We start from the raw sequence: 19,202 nt of genomic DNA on the forward strand, positions 1-19,202 counted from the left end.
CACTCACCACTCACTCACTGACTCACCCACAGCAACTTCCAGTCCTGCAACTTCCATTCATGTCAAGTGCCCAATACAGGGATACCATTTTTTTAATCTTTTATACCATAATTTTTACTGTATTTTTTCTATTTTTAGATATAGATACACAAATACTTAGCGTTGTGTTATAATTACCTAAAGTATTCAGTACAGTCATATGCTGTACAGGTTTATAGCCTAGGAGCAATAGGCTATACCATATAGCCTAGGTGTGTAGTAGGCTACACCATGTAGGTTTGTGTAAGTACGCTCTAGGGTGTTCACACAATGATGAAATGGCCTAATGACACATTTGTCAGAAATTATCCCCGTCATTAAATGACACATGACTCTAATTAGTCCAGTCCATTATCATGTCTATGAAAATGTCTCCCAGGTTGGGGCCACTCAGGTTTGCAGGCTTCCAAACCTCACAATAACTCCTTTGAGAGGTTTGCAATGAAGGAACATAAGGAGCTATAGCTGGGAGGAAATCTCTTTTCTTCCCTCTTTAAAACATGGATGGGGAACATCACACATGAAGGCTTAATCCTGCCCTTCCTTAGATTCTTGTCACACATATTTAGCAATGATGCTGTTCTTATTTTATGGATACAGGTCAGAGTACTTACCAAAAGGTACCATACTAAGGCAGAGCATTTTTTCTGAGGCATTTAGAAACTACCAAAGTTTAGTTTCACCAATGATTACATTAACAAATACTTTCCATCTGCTAAAATAGTTTTGCGGCCTGGCAAGGTGGCTCATGCCTCTAATCCCAGCACTTTGGGAGGCCAAGGCGGGCAGATCACGACGTCAGGAGTTTGAGACCAACCTGGCCAACGTGGTGAAACCCCGTCTCTACTAAAGATACAAAAAAATTATCTGGGTGTGGTGGCATGCGCCTGTAATCCCAAGTGCTCAGGAGGCTGAGGCAGGAGAATCACTTGAACCCGGGAGGCAGAAGTTGCAGTGAGCCAAAATCCCGCCATTGCACTCCAACCTGGGTGACAGGGTGAGACTCCATCTCAAAAAATAAAGTTTTGCGAAGCTATCTCCAACTTCTGGCATTTCTAATACAATATTATTTTTTTAAAACCTGCCCTTTCTCCAGACTATAGAACATTTCTACTTTCTGTGTGCAATCTGAGGTTTCATTTGTTTTCTTCTAAATTTGTTTTCTGCAGCAAAACTCATCAGAAACAAAAAAACCTTACTGTTATATATTTTTGTAAGGCAGTTTAAAATTGTGGTTGTTAGTCTTTGGCTTATATGATTCAGACCAAAGATCTGAATCAAAGGAATGGCAGAAATTCTGGTTCTAGTCCTAATTTCAAAATGCAGAATAGGAACACATAGACTTTATTGTATTTTGAAAACTTTGAAACTAAGGGATCAAACAATATAGCTGTGCATATTCCCAAAGAGTTTTAGTAAGTGCATATCTCTAGGCAAAATTCTGTTTATTCTGGCTTAGCTAAGCAGGCTATTTGGAATGCAGAACATGGAGGGCAGCTAGTTCATCATTTCAGGCTCTTGCCATCTGCTTCTTCCTCATGCCCTCCTCTCTCCTGGCCCTCTCCTCTTTTTTTCTTCTTTCTACTTTTCTTTTTTTCTTTTTTCCCTCTTTTCCTCTCTCCTACTGATGTTCCTCTTTTCCATTAGTTGAAATTAATATATTTTTGCATCACTGGCTGTCCTTATTTTTAAAATACTGGGGCATCCTCTCTTCACAGTACATTTTTCATTCGTTTTTTGGCTTCAGAATAATATTTTCCATTATGTCACTTGTAGATTAAACTTGCAACTTTGTAAGCTTACTTTTTAAAAGTGCTTATGACTTAAAAAAAAAAAGTCACTGTTCAGTTGCCTGTAGGCAGAGCTTTATTGTTTTGCAGCAGACTGATTGCCCTTCATAGAAATGAATTTCCAGCTTTAAGACGACTGGTTCCTTACACTCGTTGGCTTAAAGACTAAATCCACCTCATAATCGTAAGTGGTAGGTTTACTTACTTCTCCCACTTTCTCATTGTTTTGATAACTGCTTTTGAGCCTAGGCTAGACAATGTTTTTTAAGGTTCCTTAGAGTCTCTATTTTTATAACCTGTGCTTAATTTATACCTTTGCTTGCTATATTGGTGCTGACATGGCCACAGGCATCCATCCAGATCTTTATTTCACAGGCATTTCCTGAGATCCATTTTGTACTCAACGCTGCAGATATGAAAACAAGCAAGACACAGTGTTTCCTGCCCTCAAGTCTATTGACAGGGCAGACCAAAAAAATTAAAAATAGTCATAAAGTGTGGGCTTTCTCTCAGACTACTGGTCGAAATGTGAATTGATGCAATCCTTTTTGGAGGTGATGTGGCTGAGATTACTAGCTGTCTCCTAATATTCACTGTCCCCTCCTTCAGTGGTAATGGAACCCCCAAGTTATAGCTGGGCACGTGGCCACACAAAACAAATACTATAGTTCTGAGTGTCCTTTCAGCTATATGTGGCAGGTGATTAAGTTCTGGTCTAAGAGATGTAAATGGAAGTGTTATCTCCAATCCCTTGAGTCAGGCCTTTAAAGAGAATAGACCTTTTCTCCCCTTACCTGTTTTTCCTTTCCTCCAGCCTGCTTGTTAGAATGTGGTCTTGGCATTGAGCCACCTTTGATCAAACAAATGAGGGAAACACCCTAGGCATGGCAGAACAATTTGAGAGTAGCCCAAGGCCCTTGTCGGCCTCATGCAATAAAGCTGCGTACTTTTCATGCAGCCGTGGCTGGATTAGCTACCCCCAGACAGTCATGTGAGCGCAACATAAACCACTGTCTTTTTAAAGCAGAACCTGTGATCTAAAACTAATTAGAGGAGTATTGAAAAATGCATATCAAAACACTTTAAAAGCTCATATCCTTTTAGGCCAGCCACAGTGGCTCACACCTGTAATCCCAGCACTTTGGGAGGCCGAGGCGGGCAGATCACTTGAGGTCAGGAGTTTGAGACCAGCCTGGCCAACACGGTGAAACCCTGCCTCTACAAAAATACAAAAATTAGCCAGGAGTGGTGGTGCACGCTTGTAGTCCCAGCTACTTGGGAGGTGAGAGAATTGCTTGAATGCGGGAGGCAGAGGTTGCAGTGAGCTGAGATCACGTCACTACACTCCAGCCTGGGTAATAGAGCCAGATCTTGTCTCAAAAAAAAAAAAAAAAAAAAAGTTCATATCCTTTTAACCCCAAATTTCCAGGTAATCAAAGAAGTATGTGCTTCTACAGTCTCTTTTCCACATAACCTTTGAGTCTGAAGCTCCTGCAGCATTCTTATGAAGGGCCACATTTAGCTTATATAGCATTTCCTTTGGCTAAAGCCTCTGACCAAGTACCTGGGAAATAAACCATACTCAGCCACCCCACTTGCAAATATTACAACCACAAAATGTTGAAGTAGACATTTTTCACAGGGACAAAAATATAATATGACAATACTTCAATGTCCCCCTTTGAGGTTTTCAAAGTCCTGAATGTTGTAAATAAGAGGATATAAGTGGGCCAGACACTGAGGCTCATGCCTGTGATCCCAGCACTTTAGGGGGCCTAGGCGCCCTTGATCACTTGAGGTCAGAAGTTCGAGACCAGCCTAGCCAACATGGTGAAACCCTGTCTCTGCAGGCAGGTGCCTGTAATCCCAACTACTCAGGAGGCTGAGGCAGGAGAATTACTTCAATCAGGAGGCGAGGTTGCAGTGAGCCAAGGTTGCACCACTGCACTCCAGCCTGGGAGACAGAGCAAGACTCTGTCTCAAGAAAAAAAAAAAAAGGATATAAGTGCTGGAGGACCCTCTATGGCTTTCTAGTGATTCTGCTGCTATGAGCTGCTCACAGGTGCCATAGCACTTCTTCCACCATCATGAGTTGTTGCCACAGTTTTCCGAATGCTGTTCTGGCAGTGCACTCACACGGCTTTAATCTTTTGCTGTCTCCACATTTTCCAATGACTCGCAGCTCACTCCACATGCTTTGGTTATTATCAGAATATCCTGAAATTCAAGTTTTCTCTCAATGAATCATGTTATTTCTATCAACAGTGTACACTGTTCTTCCCGCAAAAGTGCTAGTTAAAGAAGATAGCTGATTCCATAACCTGAGATTAATCACTGCTGGTTGAGCAAAGTCAAGCATGCCAGGGAAACAGAACTATATGGAGTAGAATCATTTCAAAGAGCATGGCCTTGTCTTCCATTTTAAAGCATCAATGGAGGGTTAGAATGACTAGCACCTCTTACCCTCTAGCCCCACTTTACTCCTTAGAAAAGGGTGGGGTTCTCACTTTAGCAATACATATACTAAAAATGGGATGATACAGATAAGATTAGCGTAGCCCTTGGACAAGGATGACACATAAATTCTTGAAGCATTCCATTAAAAAAAGATTTTTTAAAAAGGTTGGGGCACTCTTAGGGAGGTCCTAAGCCCTCCTTATTTTCTTGATACTTACAACCAGAAGACAATGAAGTATATGTACAAATTTTCATATGCAAACACTTTCTTGGCTTCCACTATCTATGACCATGGCTTAAATACAGATGTAGAAATAGAGGCCAGAGAAGTTAAATGATGTTCCATCAATCTTCTTTCATTCTAGTTTGTGTATTTAAGTATTGCCACTGTGATCATTTTTCAGCTTTGCAAAAATTTCAGTTCACAGACTTGTCTGTTTTTACCAAATCCATCAGCCAGATTTTGCTTTTTCCCCTTCTTTATTAAATCGAGATCGGCTTGCATTCCCCAAACTAAACTTGCCCCTCTGCCTTTTTATTATAACTTCCTAACAAAATCCCAATTCTGGATGAATCAAACTCTCAGATTTTTTCTGTGCTTGTACCTGAGCAGGTGAGTGCCCATGAAAGAAGTCCCACTATAGATTAGTTCCATGATAAGTGCATAACATTTCATTTTAAATAAGCCCACAGTACTACTCAGAAGCCCTATTACTTGTCTCTGTTCAACTTCATTCCATTACTGACCATTACAAACCTTTTCCATTCTCTTAAATCGTCTCATCCCTTCTCCCCTGATCTCAGCACATGAGCTTGCCTCTTACTTTGAAAAACAAAATCGAAACCATCAGATGGAAATTCCCTCATCTTTCTGATTTGAAACAAGAATCTTTCCACATTCTCTCCTTTCCTTCCTGCTCCTTGTGTCTGTTTTGAATTCTAACCCTGCTCACACTTTCAAAAATGTTACACTCATTTTTTTCATCTTTCTTATATATCTTCCACATACATAAGATGTATGTATGGATACACACATCTCAGCTACATGTATCTCATTCACTTTTAAACCTGTTCATTTCTCCCTGACCGTAAATATAGAAACAAATTACTTTGCCTACATATTTGTCTGCAGCTACTGCCCCAATACTCCCATCTTCTTCACAGCCAAATTTCCAGAAACTTCCCCTCTAGCTCTTCATCACTCCATTTTCTTCTGGGTTCTTCCTTCACCTCACCACCAATCCATGGCTCTACTGAAACAGATCCCACTAGAATAAATAATGACCTCCATGTTACTGAATCTAATTAATATTTTAATCCCAACCTTATTTATATTTCAGCAGCATTCACCTGTTTATCATCATCCTTCTTAAAACACCTTTCCCTTGGCTTTTCTGACACCTGTTTCCCAGTTTTCTTTCTACCTCTCTGGTCACTTTTTCATTTCATTTTCAGGCTTATCCATTACTTATCCTAATAGTAAATGTCAGAGTTCTTTGAGGTTTGGCCCAAGGCCTTCACCTCTTCTGATTCTATATTCTCCCTAGGTAATTTTATCTGCCCCCACAGCTTCCATTATCCTCTATATACCAATGACTTCCAAACATATAACTCTGATATACTTTGGATATTTGTCCTCTCCTAATCTCATGTTGAAATCTGATCCCCAATATTGAAAGTGGGGCCTAGTGAGAGGTCTTTGGCAGATCCCTCATGAATGGCTTGGTGCTGTCCCCTTGGTAATGAGTCAGTTCTTGCTCTATTATTAGTTCATGTAGATCTGATTGTTAAAAAGAGCCTGGCATGTTCCTCCTCACTCTCTCTTCTTCCCTCTCTTGCATGTGACACACCTGCTCCCACTTTGCCTTCCACCATGATTGAAATCTTCTTGAGGTCCTTACCAGAATCTGATGACAGCACCATGCTTCTTGTACAGCCTGCAGAAACATGAACCAAATAAACTCTTTTATCTATAAACTGTCCAGCCTCAGGTATTCCTTTATAGCAACACAAAACAGACTGAGACAATCTTTCATGTGAACTATTCTTCTAGCTCCAGGGATGTATATCTAATTGCTTTTAAAATATCTTCACTTGGAAGTCTCAAACATACATCAAATGCAAAATGTCAAATGCCAGAATCATGATCTCCCACTTGAAAACAGGTGTTCTTGCAGTATCCATTCAACAGTAGAAGCCAGAGAGTTACCCTAGACATCTACACACCACCATAGCCAATCCATAGTCAAGTCCTGTCCATTTCTCAAATATCACTCATCAGTCACCAAAGGATTTTTCTCAACAATATTTTTAAGCTATATAATTAACAAACTTATCAAAGAAGAGCATGGAGAAGAAAGTATATCTTCCTTGGAACAGTAACTAAATTTCTGCTTAGTCAGATTATCTTAAAGTATCTAGAAAATCCTTCAATACATGATTTCAAATTACTGATGGATGATATAATTCAGTTTTCTCTGTTTCAGAGAAAACGAAATCCATGAAGATTACAAATACCCAAAACATTAACACAACTTTTTTTTTTGAGACAGAGTCTCACTCTGTCACCGAGGCTGGAGTGCAGTGGCAAAATCTTGGCTCACTGCAACATCCATCTCCCAGGTTCAACCGATTCTCTTGCCTCAGCCTCCCGAGTAGCTGGGATTGCAGACACCTGCCACCATGCCTGGATAGTTTTTGTATTTTTAGTAGACACAGGGTTTCACCATGTTGGCCAGGCTAGTCTCAAACTCCTGACGTCAGGTGATCCACCAGCACCTCCCAAAGTGCTGGGATTACAGGTGTGAGCCACCACGCTCGGCCAACACAACTTATGATCTTCCTTTTCTTTATTTCCTTTATCAAATTCTAGGATGACTTCCCAAGCCAGAAACCTACAAGTCATCTTAGATTCCTCTCTCTCATTTATCCTCAACCACCATTTTATGCACATACACAATATCCTAAAGATTCTAAGCATCTTTGCAGTCCATCTGTATCACTCCTTTTTCACTGCCACGACAGATTCTAGCCATCACCATCTCTTGCCTAATCAACAGCAATAACCTCCTAATGCATTTTCCGTCTTACAATAAGTCAGGTTCTGGTTATTCTCACACTGTAGCTAGTATGACCTTCTAAAAAGTCAAATAAGTTCAAACTTTTTCATTGGTTTCCCATTGCTCTGCAGAATAATTTGTAATAACTCACAATTCAATGTGCTTCTGGTGTGACAGTGTTTTTCTAAGCACTTCACTGTATTAATTCACTTAGTCCTTACTATGGTATTATGAAGTAGGTACTGATGTTATCACATTTTACTAATATAGAAACTGTGACACAGAGAAGCTACATGATTTCCTTGGGGTCTCATAGCTATCAAGTGATGGAGCCAAAATTCAAAGCCTGGCAATGCCATTTCAGAGTTTGTGCCTTTAGCCTCTATATTGTGTTGTCGTATAAAACAACATACGAAATGTTTAGCATGGCAAGCAATACTTTTCCACTTTTAGACTCATCTTCTACTTATAGGTCTTGAAAAGTTGGGTCTTATTTTATCTCTAAGTCTTTTCCCACTGATATCAATACTGCTTTACCTAGTCTAGTCATTTAGATTTAGCTCAGGTACTACTTCATTCTATAAGCTTTCTCTATTCTCTTCCCTAGATTGCACTGTGAGTCTCCTCTGTACTCTCTGCTAAAATATAAGTGAATAAAATTCTGCAATATTTTAAAAGGCACTCACCATTTAGTGAAGAGGACAGTCTTCTAACCAGACAAGTATGTGGCTACATTATTTTGAGACAATCATTTGTGGTTTGCTCTGTTTTTTCTCTTTTTCACCCCGTTTCTAGAAGATAAATGGGCCCCTGTTTATTGTTTCTTACCCAAGGGAATTCCTCCTCCCCTATTGCCACTTGTCCACACTTGCCTTCCTGGTTTTAATTTTTCCAAAACCCAGACTCATGGAGAGATTATGCTCTCTCATATCAGTGAGGATATCAAGAGAACAGATGAAATTCCTTTTAGAGCACTGAGAGATGGAAAAGGGACACAGACTTTAGACAAAAAGAAGACAGGAGTCTGATAGGAGTTGGTGGTGGCAGGGAAAATAGGGAACAGCTCAACATTTGATGGCAGCAGCCTAAAACAGGGGCAAAAGCTCAGAAAAGTTTCAATGAGTGTGCTGAGCCTGAAATACAGGGGACCCAAACTCAGCAGTGATCCAGTCCCCCAAGCCCCCAAGCACAGCATAGGAGCAGCAGCAGCAAACATGAAAGGACCATTCCAGGTGGAGACAAAATGGGGTATCAGAGAGTACATCAGGGAGTTGACAGAAGATTAATGATCAATAGCCAAAAAGGCCTCTCCAATACGGATGGTCTCCAACTTACAATGGTTCAATTTACAATTTTTTGACTTTATGATGGTGCAAAACCATCACAATTTTGATGTATGTTGAATTTTGATCGTTTCCCAGGCTAATGATATGCAGTTACATGAGATAGTCAACACTTTATTATAAAACAGGCTTTCCGTTAGATGATTTGCTGAACTGTAGGCTAATGTAAGGGTTCTGAGAACGTTTATGGGAGGTTAGGCTAAGCTATGATGTTGGTAGGTTAGGTGTATTAAACGCATTTTCAGCTTATATTTTCAACATACAATGGGTTTATTATAACCTCATCATAATTTGAGGAGCATCTGGGTTTTGGTGTAGCCTAAGCCTCAAAATATTTGCATAACTCAACAGGAGGCTTGAGTATTGACTAAAATTGCGTATCTTACTTTCCTGGTAGAATGTTGACTACAGGATAGCTCATAAGAACATTTTAAAATGTGAACTTTCTTGCATATCCATTTGTGGACTAGATTCATACTAATGTCACTTATAATACAATGTAGTAAGTTCCAGGAAAGAGGCAAGCACTTAGAAGCACAGAGGACAGGTACTCAATCTGGTCTTGGGAATGGTGGTCAGGTAATTAAATAAATGCAGAGAGTTGATAAAGTTTAATGAATTCAGGGATCTACAAATAGTTTGCCTTGGCTGCAGTATAAGATGTACATAGACATGCCTTTTGAGCCACATTAAATGACTTTGGACTTAATCCTGAGAGCTATCAGTTAGTACTGAAGGATTTCTAAACCTGAGGGATATATCCAATAGACAGCTCAGTTTAACACATATAAACTGCAGGAATAGGGCTTTTGACACCCTTGAAAGAACAGATCTGAGGGGGACAAGAAAGGACACAGAAGCAACAAGTTAGGAGACTTTTAAATACTTCAGGATAGAGATAATGAAGGCCCACACTACGAAAATAGTAATGCTCTAAAAAAGATGGAACACATAACATATATTAAGAAGGTAAAATGGACAGGCTTTAGTGATCAGTTGAAAACAGAGAATAGAACTGGAGAGATTGTAGAGATATTTGGACCACTGAATTTGCACGTAGCATTTGCAATAGAGTAGTTCACAAATGAGACTACAGAGTGACCAGAAAAGTAGGAGGAAGGAAAGGAGAAAGTGGTATCACAGAAACTAATGAAGCAGAAGATTTCAAAAAGAGAGTATTCAAAAGCAAAGTGCGTCACATGTCAAAAAATTTGGGGGCTTGGGAAAGTAGGACAAGAATTGAAATGTGTCTGTTGCATTTGGAAATAAGAAGTAATTAGCCACCTTAGTAAAGGCAGTTATATGTGTGGACCACTTTTTATTGAAGCCTTGTTATATAGGTTGTACAGAACTTGGTTATACAGGGAATGGTCAAGAAAAGGTGTCTCTTTTATTTACTTTTTATTTTTATTTTTGTCGTGAAAAGAACTCAATGGGAGGAAAATGTTAAAACTACAGAGAAGAAAGAGGATAATTATGAAAAGAGACCCTGAGAAAGCAAGAGGACAGCATGGGCTCTAAATCACAGACAAATTGAACTGGGACTGATAGAGGGCGAGTTTTGCCTCTCGGACAGGACAAAAGCATGAGTGAAGATACAATTCAATGTGTGTGTAAAAAACAGGAAGGTGGGTGGATAAGTGGTTCAAACAGACCTGATGTCTTTTTGTGTGTGTGTGAAATAGCAGGCAAGCCCATCTCCTGAGATAAATGCATAATAGCTGAGTTGGAGGCTTAAAAAGAGAGGAAAAAGTTTGCAATAGCCACTAAAGAGGATGTAAAGGAGCCGAGGGAATTCCAGAAGAATCTGAGTAAGGACATGGAGAAGGATCATCTGGTTAGCACTGATTCATTCTGCAGTTCTCAGCTCAGACGTCACCTGCTCAAAGAAGATGAAGTCCCTGTTAAATGTTTTCAGAGAACTGACTACCTTTCTTTTAGAGACTTATCATGGTTTTAATCTTATGTTAATTTTTGAGATTATCTGATTAATTTATATTTCATTGGACTGCAATCATATTTGTGAGGTCAGGGATCATATTTATTTTGCTCACCATTGTATCATTTAACCCTTAGTTTCCCGTCTCTAAAATGTGGAGAACAATAATTCCTCTCTACATGACCAGGATATGGATATAGTTAGGTTAGCGTGAAACTGGAATTTAAGATATGAGAAGACAGGGACTTCCGATTGTTCATTGATGTATCCCTGGTGCCTAGCACAGTGCATGACACATTGTAGAAGCTCAATAAGTATTTACCTGAATGAATGAAACAAATATGGCTTCATATTTGGTGTCATAGGACACCAAGTCTCTTGACTTCCATTCTAGTGCTCTTCCCATTCTCCCACAGCTATCCACAGCAGATGATTGACACATTATGTTTATTATGCTAAGGGTCAATGCATATGCATTATTATCTTTGTTTTACTCAAGAAGAAAGTGAAGCTCTGAGAGATGAAGTATCATGTGCAAATTAAACAGCTAGTAAGTGGTGGATCAAAATTCAATCCTAGGTCTGCGTCACTCCAAACTCTGATCCCTTTCTAGTATTCCACACTGCCTACTCAGATATTAGACAATAAAAGTTTTCATACATGAACCTTTCTAGGGGTATGCATAGTTGAAATTGAAACTTTCCCATCAACCTCCCCACTGGCAAAGAAAAATAAACAAAAAAGCATTACTTTAGTGGTAAAAATCTCAGGAAAAGTAACTATGACAGGCCAATGAAGATAACATTTATGGGCATTCACCTATCACTGCCTCCCACATCACACCATGGAAGCACCTACCAATCTACTCTATGTGACCCTATACATTATTCATCTCCCCAGAATAAATTTTTACCCCACAGGCACAATGGAAGACCCAATTCTAAAGAGCTTATCTTCTCAGAATTGTCTCAGAGTGACCACAGAAGCAGCATGGAGTAATGGAAAAAGCCACATAGATCTTGGCATGACAGTGATACAGGAGGGGGACAGGAAAGTGCTGGGTAGAGAAGGATGGAGTCCCTGGCAAGGGCTCCACCCTGGAGCCTGTGCCCATGGACCTAAGCGAGAACAGGCACTCCTGTTTTCATACCCAAATGTTGCATTTTCCAAGACCACTCTGGCCCACCATGTCCCCCATACTGTGCCCATAAAAACTTGAGACCATAGCGGACATGGACACAAGCAGTTGGACATTGAGAAGAGCAGAGGAACACACCAGCAGACACCAGCAGACATCAGCAGACCAGTGATGGCAGAACAACGTGGACACCGAGGGGAGTTTGGCCAGGAGCGGTTGGGGGAGTATCCAGGGGAAGATCACCTTCCCACTACATCCTCCTTCTGACTCCTCATCCATCTCACTGAGAGCCACCTCCACCACTCAATAAAACCTTGCATTCATCCTCCAAGCCAATGTGTGATCTGATTTTTCCGGTACACTGGGCAAGAACTCGGGATACAGAAAGCGGGGAGGGATAGCATTAGGAGATATACCTAATGTTAAATGACGAGTTAATGGGTGCAGCACACCAACATGGCACATGTATACATATGTAACTAACCTGCACGTTGTGCACATGTACCCTAAAACTTAAAGTATAATAATAATAATAAAAGAAAGCCCTCTGTCCTTGCGGTAAGGCAGAGGGTCTAATTGAGCTGATTAATACAAGCCATCGGCAGACAGCAAAGCTGAAAGAGCACACTGTAACACACACCCACTTGGGCTTCAGGAATCATAAACACTCACCCCTAGATGCTGCCATGGGGTTGAAGCCAAAAGTGCTCCCCATGACTTCTGCACCTGCCTGTCTGCATGCTCCCCCTAGGGGTTTGAGCAGCCTGACACCAATGAACTGACCCCTGTGGCATGACCTATGAGGGGCATAAGGGAAGTCTTCTGTTTCAATACTTGAGCTATCTCTATCCCAATTTTCTTATCTATAAAACGAAGGCAATATTACTAGCCTACATAAGGCTTACGAAATGATTAAATGGAATAGTGTATGTAAAATGTCTGTAGCACAGTGGGCATAGTAATTCAATTGTTAGCTGTCTAGTGCTTCCCTCATGTCCAGAAGCCACCTCCTATTGATTCCTTGAAGACACTAAAAATATATCAAAAGGAACAAGCAACCCACCCCACCCTGACTTCTCCAAGTTGTAGCAAAATACACATGGTACATTACTTTGATTTTCAAAAAAAAAAAAAAAAAAAAAAGCCCTGGAAGCAGCAACTAATCATTTACAGGTAAGATCTCAGCACCAAAAAAATAAAAACAATCTAATAGGCATTCTGCCTCTCCTTTGTCTTATCCTACTGTTTAAATAGTTATTTCTAACATTTTATTGCCTTTCATGACATTAGGTAGAGTCAGGACATCTGGTTCATTTTACAGATGAGGAAAGTAAGATAGGGAGGGTGGGGTGTCCATTCCAAGGTCACACAGCTATACAAGGGAGATCTAGAACTGGAAACCAGATTTCTTAGTCCTTAGCTTAGTACTCTCCCCACTTAGTAATAATAATGATAATAATAATCCCGTGCAATTTACTTGAGTCGCAAACTCTCTAAAACATTACAGAGTTTATTAAAATTTCAGTCAAAAATAGCTGAAATCTTTTATTGTCTGATACCTTAGTAAGCAGTGTGGAATAGGAGAAAGAGCTCAGATTTTGAAGTAAGGAAGACCTGGGATTGAATTCTAATTCCACTCTAAAGCATTCCAGAGTTTTAAAAATTTCAATCAAAAATAGCTGGTGTGTGCTTGTAGTACCAGCTACTTGAGAGGCTAAACAGGGAGGATTGCTTGAGCCCAGGAATTCAAGTCCAGCCTGGGCAACAGAGTGAGAACCAATCTCTTTAAAAAGTTGTTTTTTAAAGAGCTGGTTAATCCTTGGTGTTCATGTCCTGGTTTTATGTATCTTCTTACATATTTAAAGAAGAAAACTAATCTGGAAGCATCCAAAATGGGTGCAGTTTGTAAAAGTGATGTTCATTATTTAAGTGTTAACTATAGAGGAAAACAAACATCAGAAGTATAAGATGATAGTTCATTTCAGAGCAAAAGCTGTGAAAATTGGAAATTTTATATGAATAACTCTACTGTATAATGAAACCATAATATATGAACAAATTATATCATGCATAAAAGGACATGCATATTCTATAACTTAATTCAAAACATCATACAAAGATAATGAAATCATTCATTTTAGAGAAGTTCTGATTATCTGTGAGCTTGAGATAAAAGTTGCTGCAAAGTCAAGGATTTTGACTTAAAGAAAAAAATCACATAGAAATTAATCTCAGAGAACATCCTAACTCTAAAATGCAACTACCTTACCATCACCAAAAAAACCAGGTTTGCTTTAAAGAGGTATGAATTTTATAGAAAATAAAGGCTAATAAGAAAACAACAATAAAAATTAAAGCAATAGTGCTATCCATACTGATGATCCAGCACCCACTAGCTTCATGTGGGAAAAAAATGCAGGACTCCCCAAATTATTGTTGTATCAAATCAATTTTTGCCCAAAAAAGATTCATGATCCCATTAGGAAAAGGTGAAGAAAGTGAAACAAATATTCAAAATAATTTACCTCTTACCTGCAAACTTCCTCCCCTAAAGTCCCATACTTACTCTATATGAACAATGTGTCCAGTTGTAACCAAATTCTGTAATACCACTGAAGTCTGTCTCAATGAACAGCTCCTTAGTTTAAATGGATTTTAAAGGATCTTAGAACTAAAGCCTTTCTTTTAAAAAGTAGGAGGAGCTCTTGCTTTATCCATGAAAAATACCAACTGTCATTAGAAAATTTGCATTCAAAATAGGTCAGCATTTAAGGTTACATTTGTCAAAAGATTCAGAGGAAATTACAAAGTTCATCTGAGTGGTTTTTTCCCCTTTTAATTAGTTCCTGATAAAACATCTTGGTATGCCAGTGTTTTCTTTTTGTTGTTGTTTTTGTTTTAGCTATGTGACTCATCACTTTGGGAATTAAAAGATAATCCAAAGGTAAGCATTTGATTGCTTCCTCAAAGTGTACTACCCAAAGGCATTATTATTTTGAGTTTCAAATACCTTTAAGTACGAAAGGAGTCATAAATAGATAAGGAATCCAGAAACCTGGATTCTACTCTAGGCTTTCCCTCCCAGTCAGCTCTGTGACCTTGGGCAATTTCCTTAACCTCTTTGGCCTTCAGTTTCAAAAATTTATTGAATAGGATCTCAGAAATAATCTAGTCTAACCTCCTATTCCCAAACAAAAATTGTCCCTGTACTTTCCCTAAGCAATTGTCAGGTTTTCTTGTGTAAAGTGAGCCAATAGAACTACATCATGTCTAAAGCTCCCTTGATTTCTAAAATTCTTGGTGTTGCAATTAAAATTCAGTAAGTGTTGTGTGTACATTTTGTTTCCCATTGAAAATTTATCAAAACATTCTTTACACAATCAAACAAGAGTTTATTTCAGCCCAGATAAAATTAAGTAAGTTCAGGCCACCACCAAATTGTCCCTTACCTTCAAGTCTCCAAAGAGTTTTTGTCTGCCCCTGGTTTAATCTCCATGTCCAGGAACCACGCAAAGCCATAAGAAGCCAGAATACTTTTGATGCTTTTCTGGAGCAGATGAGATGCCAGTCATTTATTCCCAAAAGGGAATGGATTAAGGCTGTATCCAATCTCTACACCATCCAATAGATACAAATTATCTTCCTTGCTTTGGAACACAGGTTCAGACTTGATAATTTCTCTCGGATTCTACAGATAGGTTTTACACTAAATATGTGAATAAACAAATAAAAGGCAAGAGTGTGAATGAAGAGTGGGCCATGTGTGCAATCCTCTCTCCACTATTAGCATTATGTTTTACCCCAAGATGTTTTTTACCCCTAAATGTCTTTCTTTTTTATTCATTTCCATAGCTGATGTTTCTCCCTAAATTAAAGTTAGGAGGGTGGGAAGAAACTGGGAATTGTTTAGGGAGTTTGGTATTTACTTTTCGGATGTCAGCTGATTTGGCTGTCTCACAATAATTTTTAGCAGAAATTATTTATCAGGCCTACGGGAGGAATTTTCTAATCAGAATATGCTGACACGATGGTAAGAAAAAGAAGATCTAGATTCAAAATCTTCTTTCTTTTTCCTGAGATTGCATTTTCAATTAACTAATTTGTCTTCTTCTATTTAAAGAAAAGAAAAAAAACACCTCCAGGAAGTTTTCTTCAAGCTTTCTGTTTCCCCTGAATCCTCTAGCTCCTGCAAATATTTCACTATGCTATAACTTATCTTTCAATGCCACTAACCCAGCTTTGTGATATTCTTATTATATACCATGATATTGGAGAAGTACAATTCAAAGAAATAGAAGCATAATAATATCTTGGAGTAATAAAGTACATTTATTTGTAGAAATGCAAACCACAAGTTAAATTTAGTTAATCAAATACAGTTGGAAACAATAATGCACCATGCCTTGGTTGTTAAAGTCCATTAGATATTCCCTTCCACCTTGATTTGATAGCTTAATCAGTGAAAGCATAAGGTAAGCTTTGCTTCTTGGTGTGAAAAAAAATACACTAAAAAGATAATTAATTTTAATCTACTAAAAGTCCTATTTGAATGCTTTCTATTGGCATCAATACAAATAAATATATTCTTAGGTTTGAATAAATATATTCTTTGTCATTGATACTTGTATGCTTGTACCTTAGCAAACATTAATCTCTGCTCCAGATACAAGGCATGTTTCAAGGCCTAAGAAAAGAAGATTTGGGGGTAAACTTGAATGGTGCAGAGAAAGGAGGATGGGCAAGACTACTTGGGGCAACCCCTCTCTAGCTGCAAGATGGTCTACACCAAATTGAAGAGAAGGTGTAAAACCAAATTTGATGCAGACCTGGGTAAGTGTTACCCAATGGGTGTGGAGTGAAGAGGTACATCAAAGCCTAAGAATGGGGAAGTTTTTCAGGACAGTTGAGATTAAGTCATTATTTTCAAAGAACTGAGCAAGATGATACAAATGATGCAGGCAGTCAGCAGTGCCTGGAAAAGGGCCAGCAGAACCAGGAAAAATGATTTAGGCCTGGGCCTCAATTTCAACAGAGACAGAGGAAAAATTGAGCTTCCAGATTGAGGTCAATTAAATAGCCAACATCAGATGGTAGAGAAAGAGGTGAGAACTAAAGCCTGATGCTTACAAAGATTCCCAGGGGCCCAAATCAATTCCAGAGGCATAGCACACACTAGGCTATTTCCAGACTTCTACCTGTTAACAGAGAATGGTTCTCACTGGGCCAGGGCCATGTCAGGGCTCAGACTTCCTAGGCTGACACAATTAGGTGCAGCTAGAATGGGGCTAGGCTAGACAAGGACGTTCCATAGCCTCTCCAGCAGGAACATATATACTACTTTATTTTATCTATTATCCCCCTCAGATAAGCAAGTGGGTATTATTTTAGTTTTACAAATGGCTATTAAGTTACTTTCCAGAAGTCAAAAATTCAGAAGAAATCAAACCTAGGTCACCCAGATTTGACACCTAGGCTTATGCTCTTCCTATAGAGTCATTCCACTGCTGGGATGTTTTGTTTTGTTTTGTTTTGTTTGATACCTCAGTAGCTAAAACGGTCAACTGGCAGAAGTCATTCTGTAAAGCTTTATAATCCCAAATATTCTGTTAATTATCAAAACAGGAAATGAGTATTCCTAAACTGCTGTGCAAATGAGGTAATCAGCAAAGGCAGTATCTAATGTCTCAAGTATTTAATGGCCTTGGTAAGGTTAAAGGGCATTAAATAGGAAAAACAAGAAGAATAAACAACCCTTTGACATTTAGTTTATATGTGTATGTACATGTACACACATGGTTTTAAACAAAATTCCCTGAATTTGGTAACAGTTTTTAAACATTCATGCAAATGTCACTTCTAAGGTTCTAAAGGCATTTTTTAAAAATCAAACCATCCCCACAAGACTGACTTGAAAAGTTATTTGGTAAAGTTGGCATATTGCATAGAACATCAGTGTCCTATAAAGAACACACTCCGTGAGATAGAGGGCATCAAGATTGCCTGCTTTCCCCCAAATCCAGTTAGTTTGATAAAACTAATTTATGAACTCTGAATTCACCCTCTAGACTACCACAGATTCAACAGCAGGAAACCTGAGCTGAGATTCTCAGGAAACCCACAAGATTTGAAAAATACAGTTAGCAATATCAGGGTCTAGTCCCTAGAAACTTAACTGGAATTAACAATTAACACCAGTCATGAACAGAGACCACAGAGGTTAGCTGTGCCAGACTGTTTGGCATTCACTCATTCAAGAGTTACAGAGCAATAATGTGCCAAGCATTGTAGCTCACATTCTAGTTAAAGGGATAGAAAACAGAAACTATGAAATATTTACAGTACAGTGTGAGAAGAACAGTACACTATGATAGAGGTCATTGGCAGCAAAGGGAGCTCAGAGGAGAGAACAACAAACTCTACCTGTGCTGTCAAAATGGTGAGTATCTTCAAGCAGAGATGGTTTGGAGAACCACCCTGGCTCCTGATAATACCAAGTTGTAGAATAATAAAATATATATTTGACATTTGTCCCGGGTTATCTGAACAGAGTGCCTAAAACCCTTGGAATTTCCCGAGTAATAGGAATGCCTTCTGTTATTCATAATGAGCCCCTTTCAACCACACCTGAATTTATGCTAAAGAGGTGACTCTTGGAGGATAGGGGCTAGTGGCCAGAGGAACCAACCACTCAATTAGAGGGTTGGAACTTTCAGCCCCACCCCTGACCTCCAGGGATGGTAGAAGTTTCAGAGATTGAGTCAATCACCAATGGCCAATGATTTGATCGATCATGCCTACACAATGGAACCTCCACTTAAAAAAAACAAACCTAAACCAAAGGGTTCCAAGAGCTTCCACACTGAGGTGCTGGAAGGGCGGCATGTCTGAAGAGTGCATGGAAGGTCCACAACTCCCTACCCCATACCTTTTGAATTGTATTTTTTTTATAATAAATCGATAATAGTAAGTAGTGTTTTCCTGAGTTCTGTGAGTCATTCTATCAAATTATTGAAACTGAAGAGCCAGTTAGTCTGAAGCATTGGGACTTGCTACTGGCATCTGAAGTGGGGCAGTCTTGTGGGACTGAGCCCTTAACCTGCCATGTCTGTGCTAACTACAGATAGTGTCATAATTGAATTGAATTGTTGGATGCCCAGTTGCTGTCAGAGAATCGGAGATTTAGAGAATTTGTTGGTATCAGAAAATACCCCAGACAAGTCAACCATCTGTGAAAATAAGTAAAATTTGAAAACTGTGGAATCCCAAAAAATAAGCTTTGAGAGAAATGTAACTGTGATTCAAGTCACAGATGGATACAACTTCTGTTCTCAGTTTATACGTTGACTCACTTTCTTATTGTTCTTGTTCTGTACAATTACTAGAGACAATTAAACAATGTCAGGGACAAAAACCTCCTGCCTTCTTAACCAATGACTC

At 39.1% G+C, this 19,202-nt stretch overlaps 1 protein-coding gene and 1 pseudogene across 4 annotated transcripts in view; one reads left to right on the forward strand and one right to left on the reverse strand.

Moving 5' to 3' along the window:
* IL13RA2 (interleukin 13 receptor subunit alpha 2) overlaps window positions 1-19,202 on the reverse strand; it is a 53,700-nt gene that overhangs the window by 23,807 nt on the left and 10,691 nt on the right. The window contains exons 1-2 of one of the 4 annotated variants that reach the window (XM_063601956.1): window positions 14,332-14,416; window positions 6,188-6,223 (exon numbers count right to left, since the gene is read on the reverse strand). The gene's annotated coding sequence lies outside the window, so the exon portion shown is untranslated. Of the gene's footprint in view, window positions 1-6,187; window positions 6,224-14,331; window positions 14,524-15,214; window positions 15,472-19,202 lie in introns of those variants that run through there. The other 3 variants (XM_063601957.1, XM_063601955.1, XM_008971118.5) reach the window with 3 other exon arrangements.
* Window positions 4,329-4,444, forward strand: LOC112438546 (U6 spliceosomal RNA; annotated as a pseudogene).

This window comes from Pan paniscus, chromosome X (assembly GCF_029289425.2).
Source record: "Pan paniscus chromosome X, NHGRI_mPanPan1-v2.0_pri, whole genome shotgun sequence".
In the NCBI taxonomy this organism is placed as follows: domain Eukaryota; kingdom Metazoa; phylum Chordata; class Mammalia; order Primates; family Hominidae; genus Pan; species Pan paniscus.